Source organism: Callithrix jacchus, chromosome 7, assembly GCF_049354715.1.
Source record: "Callithrix jacchus isolate 240 chromosome 7, calJac240_pri, whole genome shotgun sequence".
Classification (NCBI taxonomy): domain Eukaryota; kingdom Metazoa; phylum Chordata; class Mammalia; order Primates; family Cebidae; genus Callithrix; species Callithrix jacchus.
Window position 1 is genome coordinate 84,886,517 of NC_133508.1, and position 23,493 is coordinate 84,910,009.

At 42.4% G+C, this 23,493-nt stretch overlaps 1 long non-coding RNA gene across 2 annotated transcripts; it reads left to right on the plus strand.

The window, feature by feature from the left end:
• Positions 1–13,060: 13,060 nt before the first annotated feature.
• On the plus strand, positions 13,061–23,033 carry LOC108592591 (uncharacterized). Of its 2 annotated transcripts, XR_004726851.3 has the most exons (3): positions 13,061–13,172; positions 18,397–18,516; positions 21,319–23,033. It is a non-coding gene; the product is annotated as an uncharacterized LOC108592591 (long non-coding RNA). The 2 variants fall into 2 exon arrangements; XR_008473246.2 differs by lacking the exon at positions 18,397–18,516.
• The last annotated feature ends 460 nt before the right edge of the window (positions 23,034–23,493 follow it).

A 23,493-nucleotide genomic window follows, 5' to 3' on the forward strand; every position in this document is an offset into this window, starting at 1 on the left:
TTTTGTTATCCAACTTTATTTTTCCATTCTGATGTGCATTTTTCTTGCTGATTTGCAAATGTTCTTACCTATTGTATGCATTAACTTTTGCTGTATAACAAATTTCTGCAATCATAGAAGCTTAGAACAGCATTCATTTATGATTTTAGTTTCTTTGGATTAGGAATCAAGGCACAACTTATGTGGATCCTCTGTTTCAGGGTCTGTTATGAGGCTGTACTCAGTGTCAGCCAGGATGGGGTCTCACCTGAAGGTTCAGCAGAGAAGGATCCATTTCCAATACCACTTCCATGGTTGTTGATAGAATTCAGTTCTTTTGGACTGTTTAACTGGGGATCTCAGTGTCTAGCTGACTGTTAGCTGGAGGCCACCTTTAGTTTCTTGTGATAAACCTTTCCAGCATGGCAACTTACTTCATTAAGGCCAGCAAGAAAGAGAGTGTGTTCACAAAATGTAAGTCAGAATCTTTCTTAACTGGTAAAGTAAGTGAAAGCCCCTCAGCACTGAGGCACCCTATTGGTTAGAATTAAGTTCATAGGCCATACCACACTCAAGGGGAGGATATCATACAAGAAAATACCAAGTTATGGAACCATCTTAGAGTTCATCTTAGAGTTTATCTCACCATCTTCAATTAAAGTACCTAAGTTTTATCATAGTCACTGCAATTATTATTCTTACTTTGACAGACTTTTTACTTCATTAATAAAAGTTCTGGGTACATGGATGTCTTTTTCCCCTCAAATTTCAGGTGCTAAATGTTTAGAAATTCTGAAATTTATTAGGATAGATATTTGGGGTCACCATAGGAAGCTATAACTGCTAGAACCTCTGTCTGGCCTTCGATTAGTTTATTATGTAAATCTGGAGGCCTTGCTGTGCTTGCCAAAAATTTTAGAAATCCAAACGTAAACTGAAAGGAAAAAGGAATAATAGAAAAGTGAGAAATGTTTAGACAAGCTTTGACTGATATGATAAATAAAGCTTAGTAAATACATCAAGCTTAGCTACTCTCACCTCTGTGTAGCATATTAGGGGCTATATTTGATATATCAGGTATAACATAAGAGCTGATAATAGTTAATAAAGAAAGGACTGCTCTTCCTCTGCCTGGTCAGCAGCCCCCTTACCATTGTTCCAACCAAGTATCATTGGCCTATCTTGGATCTCCATACTTGACCTAGGACATGCTTATTCCATAGTTAGAGCAGTCTGGAATTGTCAGAGTTTAAGCCCCAGGAATTTTTCCTAAGCAAATTGGTTGTTAGATGTGAAATGATGTGTGCATAGTTTATTCATCACAGCATTACTTATAACCCTGAAAAGTAAAACAAAGGAATTATCTAGTAATGGGAATTTAGTGGAATAAATTAAAGCATAAAATATATTGTTAGAAAAAAATCTACTTTTTCCCTCAGTCTAACCTCTATCTATTTTTGGGGGGTCCATTCAATTCAAATTCCACTATTAGCAGAATGTGCTCATTATTATTAATTTGTCAGTACTCCAAGCTCTGATATTCTTCACACTAATATGAATTCCTATAATGTGTTGTATCAGTTCATTCCCTCTACTCTTAAGCAAGAATGACTTTTCTTTACCTGTCTACCTTCCACAATTTCGTCCCTAGGGCTGGCATCTAGTAGTTATTCAGTGATACTCTTTCTTATGTCAAAAGGCTAAAGCAAGAGAAAGATGAGAATGTGGATTTACAAAGGGAAGGACTGCTCTTCATTTACCTGGTCAGCAGCCTCCTTACTAGAAGAAAAAACCACTAATAGAAATGTAGAGTAATTCCTACTTGAATTTGATGAATTCATTTGTAGAAGAACATCACAGTGAGGTCACTGACCTTGGATGAAGAGAGTTGGGCAGATGAGACTCAGATTGGGAGACAGGCTGAATTCATCAGGAGACTCACAGATCCTGGACATCTGTTTATCCCCTTTATATGTATTTCTACCTTAGATTCAGTTATTTTAGATCGTGTGTGACTCATTTATTTACGTGTTCATTAATCCATCCAAATTCTCTTGTATATATTTTATATATCAGGCATTATATACATTTTATATATCAGGTACAATGTAAGAGCTGGTGATGTGTAATAAAAATAGAGCAGTAGGTAGGAGGATCCAAGATGGCCGAATAGGAACAGCTCTGGAGTGCAGTTCCCAGAAAGAACAATGCAGAGGGTGAGTGCCCACCACATTTCCAAATAAATTTTCACCACCCACAGACCAGGAGATTCCTGGGCCGGAAAGCACTACGAGTTTTCAGCAGGGTGTTTCAGCCGGTGCTGGATTGGTGCACAGAAACTCACACAAATCTGGGTGGCCGTTTCAACTGGTGGCTGGAATGCCTGGGAGACAGAGCTGCCCATTCAACTGAAAGGGAGGAGCGAGACAGGGAGCCAGGCAATCTGGCTCAGTGGGCATCACCCCCACAAAAACAAGCAATCTGAAATGCTCTGGATTGAGAATTTCCCAGCAAATGCAGCTAGACCAGAGACAGTCCAGCTCAGTCGGGGGAAGGGTGACCACCACTACCGAGGCAGTTCACACAGCAGCTGGGCAGAGCCTGAGGCAGCTCAGCAACACCTCTGCTTGCAGAGTCTGACTAGACTACTCCATGTGGGGCAGGGCATCTATGACAAAAGGCAGAAGCATGACAGGAACTTATAAATAAAGCCGACCTTCCTAGGACAGAGCACCTGGGAAAAGAGGCAGTTATGAGTTCCCCTGCAGCAGACCTGCATGGAAAAACAAAGCTCCCAGAATAGCACTTGAGCTCCTATAAGGGACAGACTGTGTCCTCAAGCAGCTCCCTGATCCCTGTATACCCAAAGAGACACCTCATAAAGGAGAGCTCAGGCTGACATCTGGCAGGTACCTTTCTGGGATGAAGATAACAGAAGAAGAAACTGGCAGCAACCCTTACTGTTCTGCAGTCCCCATGGGTGATCCCCAGGCAAGCAGGGTCTGGAGTGGACCACAAGCAGTCCTGCAGCAGAGGGGCCTGACTGTTAGAAGGAAAATAAGGAAAACTAAGAAACAGAAAGAAATAACTTCATCATCAACAAAAAGGACATCCATTCAGAGACCCCATCCAAAAGTCACCAACTACAAAGACCACAGGTAGATAAAACCACTAAGATGGGAAGAAACTGTGCAAAAAGAATGAAAACACCAAAAATCAGTATGCCTCTCCTCCTCCAAAGGATCACAACTCCTCACCAGCTAGGGATCAAAGATGGATGGAGAATGAATCTAATGAATTGACAGAAACAGGCTTCAGAAGGTAGGTAATAACAAACTTCTCAGAGCTAAAAGAACGTATGCTAGCCCAATGCAAAGAAACTAAGAATGTAGAAAAAAGATGAGATGCTAACTAGAATAAACAGCTTAGAGAAGAATATAAACGACTTGATGGAGCTGAAAAACACAGCACAAGAACTTCGGGAAGCATACACAAGTTTCAATAGCTGAATCGACCAAGCAGAAGAAAGGATATCAGAGATTGAAGATCAACTCAATGAAATAAAATGAGAAGGCAAGAATAGAGAAAAAAGAGTGAAAATAAATGAACAAAGCCTCCAAGAAATATGGGATTATGTGAGAAGACTTAATCTACGTTTGATAGGTGTACCTGAATGTGACAGAGAGAATGAATCCAAGCTGGAAAACACTCTTCAGAATATTATCCAGGAGAACTTCCCCAACCTAGCAAGCCAAGCCACCATTTGAGTCCAGGAAATACAGAGAACACCACAAAGATATTCCTCAAGAAGAGCAACCCCAGGGCACATAATCATCAGATTCACCAGGTTGAAATGAAGGAGAAAATGCTAAGGGCAGCCAGAGAGAAAGGTCGGGTTATCCACACAGGGAAGCCCATCAGGCTCACAGTGGATCTCTCTGCAGAACCCCTACAAGCCAGAAGAGAGTGGAGGCCAATATTCAACATCCTTAAAGAAAAGAACTTTCAACCTAGAATTTCATATCCAGCCAAACTAAGCTTCATGAGTGAAGGAGAGCAAAAATCCTCTGTGGAGGTTACAGGGGCATACGCATGTGCTGATGGCTATAGACATGACCACCAGTCTGTTGTTTGCCTACCCTTGCAGGATGGCCAACCAACAACATACCATTCGAGCCTGCAACACTTGTGTGCCCTATATGGTCATCCCCTGACCATTGAAAGTGGTAGGGGAGCACATTTTACTGGACAGCAGGAACAACAGTTGGCACAATGAATGGACGTAAAGTGGAGGTTCCATGTGTTATGTAACATACAAGCTGCTGGTATGATTGAGTGATATAGCAGACTCCTAAAAAATGAGTTATGCTTGCATGTTACTCCCCTGTCTTTACAGAGCTAGAGTTCAAGGTTGGGCCTGGTGCTCCAAACCTTGAATGAATGGCCATGGAAAGGTGGCCTGGCTCCAGTAGAGGCACTGCTACACTAGGCCACTACTCCAATCTAGTTACAGATACACCAAGGACGACTTCCTCCAACCAGGAATGGGAGTGAATGTTGTTGCTTGCCCCAATGCCCCTAAAGGCAGGAGAACAAAAAACCTGGCTTTGGCCATGAACTCTCCAAGCCCCCATTGCCGATGGTTGGCTCTCATAGCCCCCTGGTGGGAGGGTCTACAGTATGATTTACATGTCACTCTTTGGGTATTTAATATATGGCCTCTGTGACTGACCATTCATTGAGGAATGACCAGGGAAGGAACCCTCCTTTGGGGAATATATGTATTTTCTCTGTGGCCTATTGTGAGCTCCCTAGTGACTTTGGCACAGATACAGGACCCAAAGGAACCATGGGGAGCTGAGAAGGTGTGGTTCCATCACCCAGGGCAGAAGCCCTTGGTGGCTGCATTGTTATCCAGAGATGAAAGGGTGGCCTATATTTTGTCTGAGGGGCATGATTTATCCTTGTTAATAACCATGCTGTTTTGTCATTTTGACCATAGGTTGACATGCTCCAACAGCATTGTGGAATGTGCCCATACCTTCTCTGAGGTGACCAATATTTCTAACTTAGATCTGCACTGCCCTTCTAGCAGCAGCTCCAGATGGCTTGCCCTGGCACATACATCCAGCTTCTATGGAAAACTGGACATGATTAGAAACTTGGGGTCCCATGGCCGTTGTTTTGAACATGACACAGCAAGCTTTGGGTAGGCAGTGCTACAAAACCCAAGGAATGCTTATTTGTATAATTTTATTGTATTGTATTGTTAGTTTTTATTTTTTAATATTTTTAAACTCTTAGGTTAAGAAATATATGTGCAGGTTTGCTATATAGATAAACTGCGTGTAATGAGGGTTTGGTGTACAGTTTATTTCATCACCCAGGTAGTAAGCATAATGCCCTATAGTTAGTTTTTCAGTACTCTCCACCCTCCTACCCTCAACCCTCAAGGAGGCCACTGTGTCTGTTGTTCCCATCTTTGCATCCATGAGTTCTCATTGTTTAGCTCCCACTTACAAGCGGAACATGCAATATATTTAGTCTCCTGTTCCTGTGTTAGTTCAGGATAATGGCCTCCAGCTCCATTCATGTTTCTGCAAATGACATAATCTTGTTCTTTTTTATAACTTCATAGTATTCATGGTGTATATGTACCATAGTTTCATTTCTTTAATTTTTCTTTAAGTTCTGGGATACCTGTGTTGAAGGTGCAGATTTGTTGCATAGGTATACATGTGCCATGGTGGTTTGCTGCACCTATCAACCTGTCATCTAGGTTTTAAGCCCCGCATGCATTGGGTATTTGTCCCAATGCCTCCCCTTGCCCCCCACCTTCCCACAGTGTGTGATGTGTGATGTTCCCCTCACTGTGTCCATGTGTTCTCATTGTTCAACACCCACTTATGAGTGAGAAGATGTGGTGTTTGGTTTTCTGTTCCTGTGTTAGTTTGCTGAGAATGGTGATTTCCAGCTTCATCAATATCCCTGCAAAGGACATGAACTCATTTATTTTTATGGCTGCATAGTAATCCATGGTGTATATGGGCCACATTTTCTTTATTCAGTCTATACTTGATGGGCGTTTGGATTAGTTCCAAGTCTTTGTTTTGTTTCTAAATAACTTTATTTTGAAGTAATTTAATACTCAAAAGAAGTTTCAAAATAGTCCAGTGTTTCCTCGCAAAGATAATATATAACCATAGTACTTTTGTCAATATCAGGAAATTAACAATAGTAGAGACCTTATCAAAATTTTGCCAGCTTTTACCTGTATTCTCCTGTAGATGTTTGTGTAGGTGGAGTTTTATGAGACTTTATCACATGTATAGAATCATGTAACCATCACCACATTCAGAATATAGAACTGTTCCATCACAAAACAAACTCCCTCATGGTCAACCACCTAATAATCACACCTTCACCCAATCCTAACCCCTGGTAGCCACTGCTCTGTTCCTCAACACAATTTTATCTTTTTGAGAATGTTGTAGAAATGGAATTACACAATATGTAACCTTGGAGATTGGCGTTTTTCACTCAGTATAATGAATGCCCTGCAGAGCCATCCAGGCTTTCCTGTGTGTCAGTAGTTTGTTCCTTTTTTTGCTGAGTTGTATTCTAGTATTTTTTCCCCTTCCTTACTTACCATGTGAAACTTTCCTTTCCACTTAGAAGAAAAGTTGCCATCAAATATGTATTTAGACCTTAGCTTTAGATTCAGAGACAAGGGTCATAATAGCTGAGAAGGAAGAAATTTAAACAGAATACTCAGAAGATTAAAGTTCACATTTCCTCCTGACTTGGTGGAGTGCTACAACTCTTATTTCCCTCCCCTGTGGAGCACTCCACTTAGATACTCTTCTCGTGGCATCCTCTTTGTGTTTACTTAAAACATATCGATTGACAATGACTTTAGTCTGTCAAAACTCAAATATCTCAATTTGATTCAGGAACAACCTATTTTTCTACACTAATTTGTCACTGTTCTTTTATTTTACATATATTTTCTTCCCAAGACAGACAAAGGGCAAAAAAAAAAAAAAAAAAAAAAAGCATTTTCAGCAAGTATTCCAAATGAAGAAGATCATGGAATATGACTGGGCAGAAACGTAGTGTATGCGTGGTGCTTTTTTTTTCCTTTTTTTAAATTGTATTTTAAGTTCTGGGGTACATGTGCAGATCATGCAGGATTGTTATATAGGTATACACATTGCCATGGTGGTTTGCTGCATCTATCCCCCCCATCATCTACACTAGATATTCTCCTAATGTTTTCCCTCCCCAATCCCGTCACGCCCTGCTCTCCCTCCCCTAGTCTCCTCACCCCCCAACAGGCCCTGATGTATGAGGTTCCTCTCCCTGTGTCCATGTGTTCTCATTGTTCAACACCCACTTATGAATGAGACCATGCAGTGTTTGGTTTTCTGTTCTTGTGTCAGTTTGCTGAGAATTATGGTTTCCAGTTTCATCCATGTCCCTGCAAAGAACATGAATTCATCCTTTTTTTGCAGCTGCATAGTATTCCATGGTGTATATGTGCCACATTTTCTTTATCCAGTCTATCATATATGGGCATTTGGGTCAGTTCCAATTCTTTGCTATTGTAAACAGTGCTGCAGTGAACATATGTGTGCATGTGTCTTTATAATAGAATGATTTATAATCCTTTGGGTATATACCCAGTAATGGGATTGCTGGGTCAAATGGTATTTCTGTTTCTAGATCCTTGAGGAATTGCCACACTGTCTTCCACATGGTTGAACTAATTTGCACTCCCACCAACAGTGTAAAATCATTCCTATTTCTCCACATCCTCTCCAGCATTTATTGTCTCCAGATTTTTTGATGATCTCCATTCTAATGGTGTGAGATGGTATCTCAATTGATTTGCATTTCTCTGATGACCAGTGATGATGAGCTTTTTTCATATTTGTTGGCTGTATAAATGTCTTCTCTTGAAAAGTGTCTGTTCATATCCTTTGCCCACTTTTTGATGGGGTTGTTTTTTTCTTGTAAATTTGTTTAAGTTCTTTATAGATTCTGGTTATTAGACCTTTGTCAGATGGGTAGATTGCAAAAATGGTTTCCCATTCTGTTGCCAGTTTACTCTAATGATAGCTTCTTTTGCTGTGCAGAAGCTCTTAAGTTTAATTAGATTCCATTTGTCTATTTTGGCTTTTGTTGCCATTCTTTTGGTGTTTCAGTCATGAAGTCCTTGCCCATGCCTATGTTCTGAATGGTATTACCTGGGTTTTGTTCTAGGGTTTTTATGGTGTTAGGTCTTATATTTAAATCCTTAACCCATATGGAGTTAATTTTTGTATAAAGTATAAGGAAGGGGTCTAGTTTCAATCTTCTGCATATGGCTAGCCAGTTTTCCCAACACCATTTATTAAATAGGGAATCCTTTCCACATTGCTTTTCTTCTGTCAGGTTTGTCAAAGATCAGATGGTTGTAGATATGTGGCATTACTTCTAAGGCCTCTGTTCTATTTCATTGATCTATATCTCTGCTATGGTACCAGTACCATGCTGTTTGGATTACTATAGCCTTGTAGTATAGTTTGTAGTCAGGTAGCATGATGCCTCCAGCTTTGTTCTGTTTGTTTAGGATTGTCTTGGCTATGCAGGCTCTTTTTTGGTTCCATATGAAGTTTAAGGTGATTTTTTTCGCAGTTTTGCAAAGAAGGTCAATGGTAGCTTGATGGGGATAGCATTTAATCTATAAATTACTTTGGGCAGTATGGCCTTTTCATGTTATTGCTTCTTCCTAACCATGAGCATGGGATGTTTTTACATCTGTTTGGGTCCTCTCTTATTTATTTTTCAAAATTAAAAATCAATTGATGGTTTAACAAACTTTCTCAGGAAGCTAAGAGTCAAGCTGAGAAATGGCATCTACTAAAATATACATAAAATGTTATTCTTAATGGTGACAAACTGTTGGTCTGAGGGGTGTAAGGCAGAGTGAGAGACCAAGGCAAGTTTTAAAGCAGGAGTGAAAGTTTATTAAAAATTATTAGAGTGAGAAGAAAAGGATGTAAAGTAAATGTGGAAGAGGGCAAAGTGGGTAATGTGAGAGATCCAAGTGCACTATTTGACCTTTGACTTGGGATTTTATAAGTTGGCGTGCTTCTGGGGTTTGTGAATCTTCTCTCTCATTCTTCCCCTGGTGGGAGAGACTGTCAGTATGAGCAACGACTTGCCAGCACTTGGGAGGCCCTGCATGCACTGTGTGTTTACTAAAGTTAAGTCCATGCTCATTTGAAGCATTTTTCCCTCTAATGTTCTAGTATTCCTAAAGGATGGTCATACACCAATTAAACTCCACCATTTTGCCTCAGTGCACTTAAGCATTTGCCAAACTCCTTAAATCTTATCAGGAAGCTGCTGACCACCAGCTCTGGTGTTTTCTATTTATTAGGAGACTGAGTTTCTCACCAGCCATGATCAATTATTATCTTAGAGAAACAGTTGAACAATCACCTGACCATCACCTACCTGATGGTTGCCTGACATTCCTGGGGATGGGGACCTCTCTTTCTTTGCTCAAGCCTTCTTAACTACCTATTCTAACATTTCCCCCCTCAATAATTCAAGACTCAACTTTTTGGGAAAATAGACAAATATCAGAATCTTTTGTAACTGTTTCCTACTGACAAGGAGGTGGTGGTGCTTATTCTGTGGGTCTCGGCCTCTTGATAGCTCTCAGAACAGGGTGGCTCTGTGAGTTGGCAAAAGTGGTATCCAGACAGAACTGAGGGAGACAGGGGTAGGATTTCACCTCTGTTGTGTCCCTCTGATGGGTGGCCTAGGAGTCCTCAGTAGAAGGGTGACTTTCAAGTATTGAAAGAATAATCTCTCTCACTGAGGATCATCTGGAGCTTGTTGGCCTGAAGGCAAGAGGAGACAAATTAGTTATTAGATTTAGGAGACATGGACCCAAAGAGCAAATGTAAGAGACTAAATGAGCCTAAAAGAAAGACAACAGAATAACCAGTTCAAGTTTTCTTCCCAACTTAACCAATCCCAAGAGGCTTCTTCCTATAAACTCGAGACTTGATTTAGGAGTTGTCTGATGTTATCTTACACTTTTCTCTATTGATTTACCCAAAAGCAACATTTTTTTATCTAAGACTAAACAAAATTCTTTCCTGTACTGCCATTAACATATCTAGTCCTTGATAATTCTTTAAGACAATCACTGCTAAAGAGTCTATTCATCCTTGCATAATTAAGGTTTTAGCCATGGCACCAATATTGTTGGCTATTTCCTTTTAGAGTTGGCTACAGATTAAGGAGGTTTTTGTGATTCCAACAATTCCAGTTCCTGTACCAGCTATTATGCTGGGTCCCACAAGTGAGGGAATTAATTGAATAATACTTCTCACCCTGGGAAGATGGAATGGCCATAAATTGGTACTGGAAGAGAGAGATTGCCAGGGGCTATTTAGATGTCAGAAGATAGATAGCCTGTGATACAGGCTCTAGTCCAGTTAGTGAGGAGGCATTGGTAAACTGATTGGTCACAAATAGAGAAAACTCTTTGGGTTTTAAAACAAGTCAAGATGTCAAAATAGGGAAGTTTCAGGATACATTATCAATGTACAAACATTCTTATACATATATAGCATTTCTATACACCAACAACAGCCAAGCCAATGACCAAATCAGGAGGAAAATCCCATTCATAATTGCCACAAAAAGAATAAAATACCTAGAAATACAGCTAACTGGGGAGGTAAAATATCTCTAAAATGAGAATTACAAAACACTGCTCAAAGAAATCAGAGATGACATAAAAATGGAAAAACATTCCATGCTCATGAATAGAAAAAGTATAAAATGACCATACTTCCCAAAGCCACTTACAGATTCAATGCTATTCCTATCAAACTACCAATGACATTCTTCACAGAATCAGAAAAATTGATTTTAAAGTTTATATGGAATCAAAAAAGAGTCCAAATAGCCCAGGCAATACTAAGCAAAAAGAACAAAGTTGGAGGCATCATGCTATCCGACTTCAAACTATACTATAAGGCTATAGTAACCAAAATAGCATGGTATATCAATAGAACAGAATAGAAATCCCAGAAATAAGGCTGCCCACCTACAATCATCTGATCTTTGACAAAGCTAAAGGCATCACAATACCTGACCTGAAACTATACTACAAGGCTACAGTAACCAAAACAACATGGTATTGGTAACAAAACAGATATATAGAACAATGGAACAAGACAGAGACCTCAGAAATAACACCACAAATCTACAACCATCTGATCTTCAACAAACCTGATTAAAAAAAAAGAAGCAATGGGGGAAAGAGTCCCTATTCAATAAATCGTGCTGGAATAACTGGCTAGCCATATGCAGAAGATTGAAATTGGACCACTTCCTTACATCATATATGAAAATTAACTCAACATAGATTTAAGACTTAAATGTAAAGCTCAAACTATAGAAATCCTGGAAGAAAACCTAGGCAATGCCATCCTCAAAATAGGAATGGGCAAAGATTTTATGACAAAGACACAAAAAGCAATTACAACAAAAGCAAACATTAATAAATGGGACCTAATTAAACTTAAGAGCTTCTGAACAGCAAAAGAAACTACCAACAAAATAAATAGCCTACAGAAGAAGAGAAAATATTTGCAAACTATTAATCCAACAAAGGTCTAATAACCAGCATCTATAAGGAACTTAAACAAATTTACAATAAAAAAGCAACCCCATTAAAAAGTAAGCGAAGGGCATAAACAGACATTTTTCAAAAACAGACATATATGTAGACAATAAGCATATGAAAAAAAGCTCAATATCACTGATGATTAGAGAAATGCAAAGCAAAACCACAATGAGATACCATCTTACATCGGTCAGAATGGCTAATACTAAAAGGTCCAAAAATAACAGATGCTGGAGAGGTTGTGGGGAAAAAGGAACATTTATACATTGTGGTGGGAGTGCAAATTAGCTCAATCATTGTGGAAAGCAGTATGGTGATTCCTTGAAGAGCTGAAACATAACTACCATTAGACCCAGCAATCTCATCACTGGATATATACATGGAGGAATATAAATCAGTCTACTATAAAGGCACATGCATGCAAACGTTCATTGCAGCACTGTTCACAACAGCAAAGACATGGAATCAACCTAGATGCCCATCAACAGCAGATCAGGTTTTCTTCCTGGAAGAAAACCTAGGCAATGCCATCCTCAAATAGGAATGGGCAAAGAAAATGTGGTACATATATACCATGGAATACTATGCAACTATAAAAAAGAACAAGATCATGTACTTTGTGGGAATATAAGCTGTTGTGGGAGTTGGAGGCTATTATCCTTAGAAAACTAATACAGAAACAGGAAAAAAAGAATCAGATGTGCTCACTAACAAGTGGAAGCCAAATGATGAAAACTCATGAACACAAAGAAGGGAACAACAGACACAGAGGTCTACTCAAGGGTGAAGGGTGGGGAGGAGGAAGAGGAACAGAAAAGATAAGTATATGTGTACTAGGCTTAATATCTGAGAGATGAAATAATCTGTACAACAAACCCCTGTGACATGAATCTACCTATATAACAAACCTGCACCTAAAATAGAAGTTAAGAAAAAGAAAGAACTTTAAGCCAAAGGAAAAAAACTGCCTTTGTAGATGATATTGAGGGACTGTGTTAAAGAAACTTCTCTTTCCAGGTCTGTTAGGGGAAGGGTTTCAAATGCAGGAATTTCCTGGCTCTCCACCTCAGGCAGCTGGGACTCTTTGAGCACCTTCTCTAAGTGGGCCAGGCAAAATTCTTTGTCTGATCTTCCCACATGTGAAAAAGCCAGGTGGGGCTCTTTTGTCCCAAATTCCCACAGAAAGCTCTGGGAGGAGGGGACTCTGTAACTCAAGCTTGTAGAACAAGTAGCCAATCCAGGATCAGAATCAAAGATTAAAAAAAAAAAATTCACCCCAGAGGCAGTTTGAAAGAACTCCTCTCATTGGATGAGAACATGAATGGGGAGGGAATACTCTTTGGGTCCATGATTTTATTCAGAAGGTAAACTCCCTGTGCCTCTGGAGCCCCTTTCCCCATTCTTCAGGGTTAGAATGGCCAAGAACCTACAAGCTGGGTACTCCCTGGGTAATATCTTTTGGCAAGCCAGCCAGGAGACATTGAACTACAGAGCGGTAAGTGATATTGAATCCCTTTTGCTTGCTAATCTGTCTTTTTCCTTTTTTAAAATTTATTAAGGAGGTGGAAGCAGGGTGACTATTGGCCATTTAAGAGTGACTAGCATGGCTACCAGACTAAAAACACAGGTGTCAGGCTTTCTGGGAAAGGGCTAACAACCCCTGGCTCTTCAGAACTGGGAGTATTGGTTAGACCCAAACCAGCTTCACTTTCTTACTGTTCCTTCTTTCTGTGGCCCAAGCTGAGGGTCAGTAGGAGGAAAGGGCAGTGGTCCCAAACTCCTGGTTCAGTCTGGTTGAGGTTGCGGCTATGCTTAGACCCCGTAAGAAAAAGCCACCTATACCAGCCATGCCCAGCCTTTCAGACGCCAATCTCCTGGATCCAGATATCTGTGAGGCAAACTTCTTTCCGACCCTTTCCTCTAATATATTTCCTACGCATGAGGCTATTACCCTTCTTGCTAGGACTTTGAGGCTCTTGGGGTGGCAGTCCAGGGACCCTTGCTCATAGTGCCCTCAGGCTTATGCCTATGAGGACCTCCTACAGTATAAAATACACAGGGCCAGTTCCCTTAGTCCTCTGTGCTAGGTTATGTCCTAACAGAACTGGAGTCTATCAGTGGGTACTGGAGGCTATAGAACATTGTCACCTGCAATTTCTCAATCCAACTGAATGGTGCCAGAATCTGATAATGTACATTTGTCTTGCCTAGGATTGGCTCTCCATATGGGAAAATTTCTCCATCTAGAATACCATAGTCAGAGCTTGTCCCAGGCTCAAATAGTTAATTACAGGCTCTACAACCCTTGGGAATATTTCTGTAGAGGAAAGTGGGGTTGGGGAGAAGTCCTGGGTCCCAAGGATATTGTTCTGGCCTCGGCCGTGCAGCCAACCATTACCTTCTTTAAGATTGTGTACTTAGAGGCCTTTCTCAAGGAGTTTATTCTCCTGGGGCAGTTTTATGGTCAGGCCTATGTTAATTGAAGTCTTACTAGGGAATATTGGCACCCATCACCCAAGTCTCACTGGCCTTGTTCCTCAAGGACATGCCAGCAGTCCTCGTGTCTGTAAGGTGGCCAAAATGGACATTAGACAGTGAGGGTGTGCCCCTAATGCTGATAAGCATGATTAAACCTGGCACATGGGGGAGGCCCGGAAAATGGTCACACATCTAGGGCACAAGGAAAACTGCAAGGTGCTGTATAACTGGGGGACACCCTAGGGCTATCAGTTGCAAGGAATAACCAGGGATACAGGCATCCGTGTGTTCAATTTCAGATGGGTGCTACTCTTCCCAAGGCAAAATCACCCTTAAAATGTATCTTGGATAACTGGGATTAATTTGACCCATAATCTTTGAAGAAGCAGCACATTTTTTTCTGCCACAATACCCTCTGCCAAGTGGAGAAACCTGGCTTCCTAAGGGAAGCATAAGTTATAACACCCTTCTACAATTAGACCTTTTCTGTAAGAGGGAAGATAAATAGATTGAGGTCCCCTGTGTGCAAGTTTTCTTTTCTTTAAGGGAGAATCCTCAGCTATGTAAGGCTTGTAACCTATGCCCTACTGGCCCCTCCTCAGAACTACCCCCATATTCAGGACTCCCTGTGGCTCCTCCCTCCACCGATACTGACCAGGTCTCCTCAGCTCCTCTACCCCAAGAGGAGTCAGGGAAGGCCAAAACTGCCAAGGCACCTCAGGCTACTAGGATGCCCCAACTCTGCCCCCTACAGGCAGTAGGAGGAGAATTTGGCCCAACCAAAGTACATACTCCCTTTTCACTTTCTGACTTAAAACAAATCAAGGCAGACTTAGGAAACTTTTCAGATGACCCGGAAAAGTATATAGTTGTTCTGCAGGGCCCGGGTCAGTCCTTTGAATTAGATTGGAAAGATATCATGTTATTGCTTAGTCAGACCCTAACCAGCAATGAGAGAGAGGCTGCTCTAATAGCTGCTCAGGAGTTTGGAGACACCTGGTACCTTAGTCAACCACATGACCCAATGACATCAGAGGAGAAGGATAAATTCCCTACAGGTAGACAGGCAGTCCCTAGCATGGACCCTCACTGGGATCCTGACTCAGAACATGAGGACTGGAGTCGTAGGCACCTATTGACTTGCATCCTTGAGGGATTAAGGAAACTAGTAAAAGCCCATAAACTATGCGGCGTTATCCATCATAACTCAGGGAAAGGAAGAAAACCCGACAGCCTTCCTCGAGTGGTTATGGGAGACCTTAAGAAAGTGTCACCAGACTTCAAGGGTCAGCTAATACTAAAAGACAAATTTATTATGCAATCAGCAGCTGACATTAGGAGGAAGTTCCAGAAGCTAGCCCTGGGGCCAGAACAGAGTCTAGAATAGTTACTAAATCTAGCAACCTCGCTGTTCTATAGTAGAGACCAGGAGGAACAGGCTGAAAGAGACAGAAGGGACAAGAAAAAGGCCGCAGCCCTAGTCATGGCCTTCTGGCAGGCAGACATAAGGGGCCCGGAAAAAGGAAAGGCCTGGGTTAGCCTCCAGTCTGGCAGAGTTTGCTACCACTGTGGACTACAGGACACTTTATGAAAGATTGTCCCCAGAGGAATGGACCACCTCCTCGTCCTCACCCACAGTGCCAAGGGGATCACTGGAAGGCACACTGCCTCAGGGTATGAAGGTTCCTAGGGCCTGAGGTAGCCAACAAGATGACCCAACAGCAGGACTGAGGGTGCCCAGGGCAAGTGGCAGCACAAGCCATCACCCTCACTGAGCCCCAGATAACGCTAACCATAGAGGGCCAGGAGGTCTATCTTCTCCTGCACACTGGCACGGCCTTCTCAATTTTGCTTTCTTGTCCTGGATGGTTGTCCTCCAAGTCTGTAACTATCTGAGAGTCCTAGGACAAATAGTCTCCTGATATTTCTCCCAGCCCCTAAGCTGTAACTGGGGAGATGTGTTCTCCTCCCATGCCTTCCTCATCATGCCAGAAAGTCCCACTCCCTTACTAGGGCAGGACCTGTTAGCCAGAGCAGGAGCCATTATCTATATGAACATCAGGGAGGACATCCCTCTCTGCTGCCCATTATTAGAAGAAAGGATTACTCCTGAGCTTTGAGCAATGGAGGGACAATTTGGGTGGGTAAAGAATGCCTGCCCAATTCAAATAAAGCTAAAGGATTCCACCTCTTTTCCTTACCAGAGACAGTACCCCCTAATACCAGAAGCCGAAAAGGGGCTACAGGATATTGTAAAGAACTTAAAAGCTCAGGGTCTAGTGAGGTCCTGGAACAGCCCTTGAAATACTCCTATTTTAGGAGTACAAAAATCCAATAAACAAGGCTAATAAAAAATCTAATGAACAAGATCTCAGGCTCATTAAGGAAGCTATGGAGTCCTTTTCTGGTCCCTTTACACCCAGCTATACCCAATCCATACACCTTTCTCTCTCAAATACCAGGAGATGCACAATGGTTTACAGTCCTGGACTTTAAAGATGCCTTTTTCTGTGTTCCATTACATCCTGACTCCCAGTTTCTGTTCACCTTTGAAGACCCTTCAGACCAGAATTCTCAGCTCACCTGGACAGTGTTACCCCAGGGCTTTTGAGATAGCCCCCATCTGTTTGGCCAGGCTCTAGCTCAGGACCTTAGTCATTTTTCACATCCAGGTACCCTGGTTCTTCAACATATGGATGACTTAGTTTTAACTGCTAACTCAGAAACCCAGTGTCAGCAGGCCACCCAGGACCTGCTAAACTTTCTAGCCACCTGTGGATTTAAGGTTTCCAAATCGAAAGCCCAATTTTGTAGGCAAGAGGTAAAACACCTAGGGCTGGTCTTGTCTAAGGGCACTCAGGCCCTTGACGGAGAACGTCTCCAACCCATACTGGCCTTCCCCCATCCAAAGACCTTAGAACAGTTGTGGTGATTCTTAGGAATAACTGTTTCTGCCAATTGTGGATTCCCAGATATGGTGAAATACCCAAACCCCTATACACTCTGATTAAGGAAACCCAAAAAGCTAACACTCACCTAATACAATGGGACCCTATAGCTGAGGCCGCCTTTCAGACCCTGAAGCAGGCCCTGCTGCAGGCTCAAGCTCTAATCTTCCTACAGGGAATGAATTCTCCCTCTATGTTACGGAAAAGTCAGGAGTGGCACTGGGGGTTCTGGCCCAGAATCGGGGGACCACACCACAACCAGTGGCATACCTAAGTAAGGAAATTGATGCAATAGCAACAGCTGGCCACACTGCTTGTGAGCCGCAGCCATGGTGGCTCTATTGGTCTCAGAAGCTGTTAAAATAGTGCAGGGGAAAGATCTAACTATATGGACTTCACATGATGTAGCTGGAATTCTGGCTTCTAAGGGAGGCTTATGGCTGCCTGACAACCGCTTACTCAAATATCAGACCTTAATGCTCGAAGAGCCTGTGCTTCAGCTGCACACATGTGCAGCCCTCAATCCAGCTACATTTCTTCCTAAGGAAGGGGCAGACAGAGAACATGACTGTCGGCTCAAGAGGACCTTTTAGAAACTCCTCTAGCCAATCCTGACCTTAACCTATATACTGACAGAAGTTCATTTCTGGAAAATGGAGTTTGAAAGGCAGGATATACGGTAGTCGGTGACCAAACAGTGCTTGAAAGGAATTCCCTTCCTCCTGGAACTAGTGCCCAGCTGGCAAAACTAGTAGCCCTCACTTGAGCTCTAAACTTAGGAAAAGGAAAGAGAATAAACACACACACACAGATTCCAAACATGCTTACCTGGTTTTGCACACCCATGCTGCCATTTGTGAGGAAAGAGAGCTCCTAACCTCGGCAGGAACGCCCATTAAATGTCATAAGGGAATTTTAGACTTATTACAAGCTGTCCGAGAACACAAAGAGGCATCATTCTGACACTGCCAAGGCCACCAGAAAGGAGATGAGAAGGAAGCAGAGGGCAATAGCCGAGCTGAGCTAGAGGCAAAAAGGGCAGCCAGACGAGAATTTATAGAAGGACCTTTAATATGGGAAAACCCTGTCCAGGGAACTAGACCTCAGGACTCATCAGAAGGGGTAGAGTGGGCAGTCTCCCAGGGACATAATCTTCCTTCAGAATGGCTAGCTACTGAGGAGGGGAAAGTGCTCCTACCTGCTGCCAGCCATGGAAAGTACTGAAAACCCTACATCAAACCTTCCATAGGGGCGTAGAAAATACATACCAAATGCCCAAATCTATATTTACAGAAAAAGGTCTCTTCATGGCTGTCCAACAAATAGTCAGAGGATCTGAAATATGCCAGAAAAACAATCCTTGGACACATCGCAGAGTTCCTCTTGGGGAAGAGCTAACCGGTCATTACCCAGGTGAGGACTGGCAAGTGGACTTTACCCATATGCCTAAGTCTCAGGGATGTCAATATCTGTTAGTATGTGTAGATGCCTACACAAACTGGGTTGAGGCTTTCCCCTATACAACAGAAAAAGCCTAAGAGGTAATAAGTCCTGATTAATGAAATGATTCCTAGATTCAGACTCCCTTGCTGTCTTTAAAGTGATAACAGCCCTGCCTTCAAAGCTGCAGTGACCCAAGGAATTTCCAAAGCGTTAGGAATACAGCATCATCTCCACTGTGCTTGGAGGCCTCAGTCCTCAGGGAAAGTGGAGAAGATGAACTCAATTCTTAAGAGACATTTAAAGAAATTGGCACAGGAAACCCACCTCTGTGGCCTTCTCTATTTCCAATAGCACTCTTTTTTTTTTTTTTTTTTTTGAGACAGAGTCTCGCTCTGTTGCCAGGTGCCAGGCTGGAGTGCAGTGGCGCGATCTTGGCTCACTGCAACTTCCGCCTCTGGGTTCAAGCAATTCTCCTGCCTCAGCCTCCCAGGTAGCTGGGACTACAGGCACATGCCACCACGCCCAGCTCATTTGTTTTGTGTTTTTAGTAGAGATGGGGTTTCACCATGTTGGCCAGGATGGTCTCGATCTCTTGACCTCGTGATCCGCCCACCTTGGCCTCCCAAAGTGCTGGGATTACAGGCATGAGCCACCGCACCCAGCCCCAATAGCACTCTTAAGGGCTCAAAACTCTCCTCAGAAAATAGGACTCAGCCCTATGAGATGCTTTATGGACAGCCCTTTCTTACTAATGATCTCGTATTAGACAAGGAAACAGCAGATCTAATAAAAGACAGAACCTCCTCAGCTAAGTACCAACAGGCTCTTAGGACCTTACCTGAAGGGCACCCCAGGGAAAAGCAGAAAGAGTTGTTCTGCCCTGGAGACTTGGTGCTTGTTAAATCTCTCCCCTTAGACTCTCCCTCTCTAGGCCCATCGTGGGAAGGACCATTTTCAGTTATTCTGTCTACCCCAATGGCAGTTAAGGTGGTGGGAATTGACTCGTAGACTCACCACAGTCGGCTGAAGCCTTGGACACCTCCTGAAGAAAGTCACAGGCCCTCCGCTCCACAGCCTGAAGTTCCAGGAGACAGCCCTTTGTACACCTGCGAGCCTTTAAAGGGTCTATGTTTGCTCTTCCAATGAGATCCCCAGGAAAATAACTGCTCATGAGTGTGACTTACATCCTGGCATTAACAGGACTATCACTCTTAACTTTACTATTTGCCACCAGACACTATGCAGTCGCCCCCACGAATTGGCCTACATCTCATAAACTCTCCTTATCCGCGGCTTACTGCCTAATGATACTTCTAATAGCTCTCCTCTTCTCCCTCCGACATTATCACTCCCTTACCATGACATCTCTTGTGGTTCTCATTATCCTCTTTTTAGCCCCACTCCTCCTGTTAACTCACACACACCCTACATGTAACAGTAGGGTTACATGCTCATAGTACTAGCTAGTATCTTCCTGGAAGAAGTGCCCATGATTTCTCACTCCACGACCGGTTCTTGAGGTACTGTCAACCACCTCCTTCTTTCATCTCATATACGTATGTGCACAAACATTTTTATACCTCTGCTTCCCTGTGCACATACCACTCACACACCTACTGGACGGGAACAGTAACTGGGCCAAATTGTCCAGCTGCTAAGAAAACCACCACCTGCTGGACATGTTTTACCCATGTCGAAATGTCAGATGAGGTGAAGTTCAAGATCAGGCATAGGAACAGTGACATCAGGAAGTAGTCTAGTCTAAGCAGACTTCAAAGTAACCCCAGTCCCCACAAGGGCCTGGATCTTTCTAAGTTACACGAGATCCTTCGTACACACTCTCATATACTCAGCTTATTTAACGCCACCCTCACAGGAATACATGAGGCGTCTTCCAACAACCCAACTGATCGTTGGACGTGCTTTCCACTACTCTTCAAAGCGTATATCCCGGTTCCAGTTGAATAGTCATGGAACACAACTAACTCTCCCACAAATCATACGGGGCTTGTAGGTCCATTGCTCACCAATCTACAAATTCCATCTACCTCAAACTTCACTTGTGTAAATTCTACTAACAACTCGAATGCTTCCCTATGCCAAAACTGGGTTGCCTTACTCCCAGGCCTCAACTGCCTAGCACCGGGCTTATTCTTTATGGCACCTCAGCTTATGGCTGCCTGAACAATACCCCTGGGGAAATATGCCTCCTCTCCTTCCTAGTGCCCCCGTGACAATCTACACCGACTCTCAGGTGCAGAGTCTTCTCTTGCCAAGGGCATGCCATATGCAAATCCCAATTCTTCCTTTTATAGTGGGGCTGGAATAATAGGACTTGGTACTGGCATTGAGAAATTACTACCTCCACTCAGTTTTACTATAAGCTATCTCAGGAGTTAAATGGTGGCATGGAAAAGTTTACTGATTCTCTTGTAACTGCAGAAGCAGCTTAACTCTTTGGCTGTTGTGGCTCTTCAAAATAGAAGAAGGGCTCTGGATCTGCTAACAGCAGAGCGAGGAGGAACCTCTCTTTTTAGCAGAAGAATGCTGCTACTTTGTAAACCAGTCAGGTATGGTCTTAAACAAAGTTAAAGAACTGAGGGACCAAATCGAACGCAGGGCTAAAAGCCCTCAAGAAACAGGATAGTGGAGCTTGTTTAACAACTGGCTGTCCTGGTTCTACCCTCTTCTAAGCCCATTTATAACCATTCTATTATTGCTGGCAGTCAGGCCTCTCATCTTTAACCTTCTTGTCAAATTTGTTTCTTCTAGAATTGAGGCCACGAGGCTACAAATGGTCCTGCAAATGGAACCCCGGATGTCCTTGGATCACGGACCTCTGGATTGACCTGCACCCCTGGAAGACTGCCTCTGGAGGAAACCTCAACTGCAGGGCCGCTTCTACGCCCCAGTTCAGCAGGAAGTAGTTAATGAGTGATCAACGCCCATGTCCCAACAGCAATTGGACTTTCCAGTTCAGAAGGGGAACTGAGGGACTGGGTTAAAGAAACTTCTCTTCCTGGGTCCGCTAGGGGAGGGGTTTCAAATGCAGGAATTTCCCAGCTCCTCACCTCAGGCAGCTGGGGCTCTTTGAGCACCTCCTCCACGTGGACCAGGTAAAATTCTTTGTCTGATCGTCCCGCTGCAGGAAAGCCAGGTGGGACTCTTTTGTCCCAAATTCCGCAAAAAGCTCTTGGAGAAGGGGGCTCTGTAACTCGGGGTTGTAGACCAAGTAGCCAATCTGGTATCAGAGTCAAAGGTCAATCACTCCAGAGGAATTTTGAAAGAACTCCTCTCATTGGACAAGAACATGAATTGGGAGGGAATAACTCAAGGGTTAAAACTTCAGCTTCTCTTACCTGAAGGGATATCCCTCTCTGGGTTCTCTTTCCATAACAGTGTGGGAGCTGTCTCTCTCTCTCTCTCTCTCTCTCTGTCTAATAAATCACTCTTCCACGAAACTCTTTGGGTCCACAATTTTATTTGGATGGTAAACTCACTGCACCTCCAGGGCCCCTTTCCTCATTCTTCAGGGTTAGAGAGGTCAAGAACCTACAAGCTGGGTACTCCCCCAGTAACAATATGGTTCTTTCTACAGAAAATCCCAAGGAATCTCAAAACAAACAAACAAAACCCTCTTGAAATTGATAAGCAGTTATAGAAAGATTGTAGGATACCAAAGTCAATTGCTTTCAGTTCTATCTCTACAATTTCCTATAAATATATATAGTTACTTCAAAACAAAACCAAAAAAATCTTAAATGGAAAAATGAAGTACTCCCATAAACCACAAATATCTGTAATCTTGCTTGGGTTTGATAAATAAGTGGTGATAACTTACAAAATGACAACAAGAATTGCTGTTCTCTTTGGGATATATCAATGGGAGGTAAGCCAAGGGATCCACAAAAACACCTGGAAATGAAATAATTTATTTGAATATTAACTTATGCTGAATCATACACACACATACACACATGCATACTCAACTGTAACCTCACCTTTTAAATAAAATTAGTATTAACATTTTGTTATATTTTCATCCAGTATTGTGTGTGTGCTAAAAATGAAGAACTCTAAGACTTTACTGTTGATAATACCTGCAGAGTTTTTTTAAACAGAAACCTCTGGCGACACTCCAGAGTTTCTGACTCGGTAAATCTAGGTGGAGTGCAAGAATTCGCATTGCTAACAAAGTTCCCAGGTAGTGCTGATAATATTAATATGGGGAACATGCCTTCAGAATGCTTGACAAACACTATAATTCTCTTATCTTTGTTTACATTCCATAATATATTATGAACCTGCTTTATTGTTGATCTTCAAAAACATAATTTTAATAGATTTAAAGGTTTCTAATGTATTTCTGTCCTGTAATTTTAAAATGTTTATATTTTTCTGGAGCTCCAAAGGAGCAAAAATTACAGCTCCCTTTTTCTTTCGGTCTAAATTTTGAATTAATTGAGAAAATAAAACTATATAGTACAGCAGAAGATCAAAATATCATCTTTATTAAGGAACAACTCTCTGATATTGGTAAGTGTGCCCAGTATCTACAAGCAAGTCAGCTTCTGAATACTAAATTCAGGAATTAGGCTAAACCTTTCCATTCCAGCACTGGGAGTCTTGCACCATCATAGATTCCCCTTGATGGAATACACCCAAAGGCAGTTTGGAGCATATGTGGGCTGCTTGATTCCCAAGAGAAGAATCCATGGCTATCTCCATCAAGATTAGGAAAAGAGCAACCTTTCAATACAGTTCTACTCCACTTTCGTGAGGCTGTTCCACAGCACCATGGTTTAACACAAAGTCACATAAGATACAACAGGTGAAAGAGCTAAGGACAAGCCACCCCAAAATATGCTGCTTTGACATATTAATTATTTCAAGTTGAAGACACTTGAGAAACAGCAAATGCAGGAAGAGTCCTCTGATGGCTCTTTC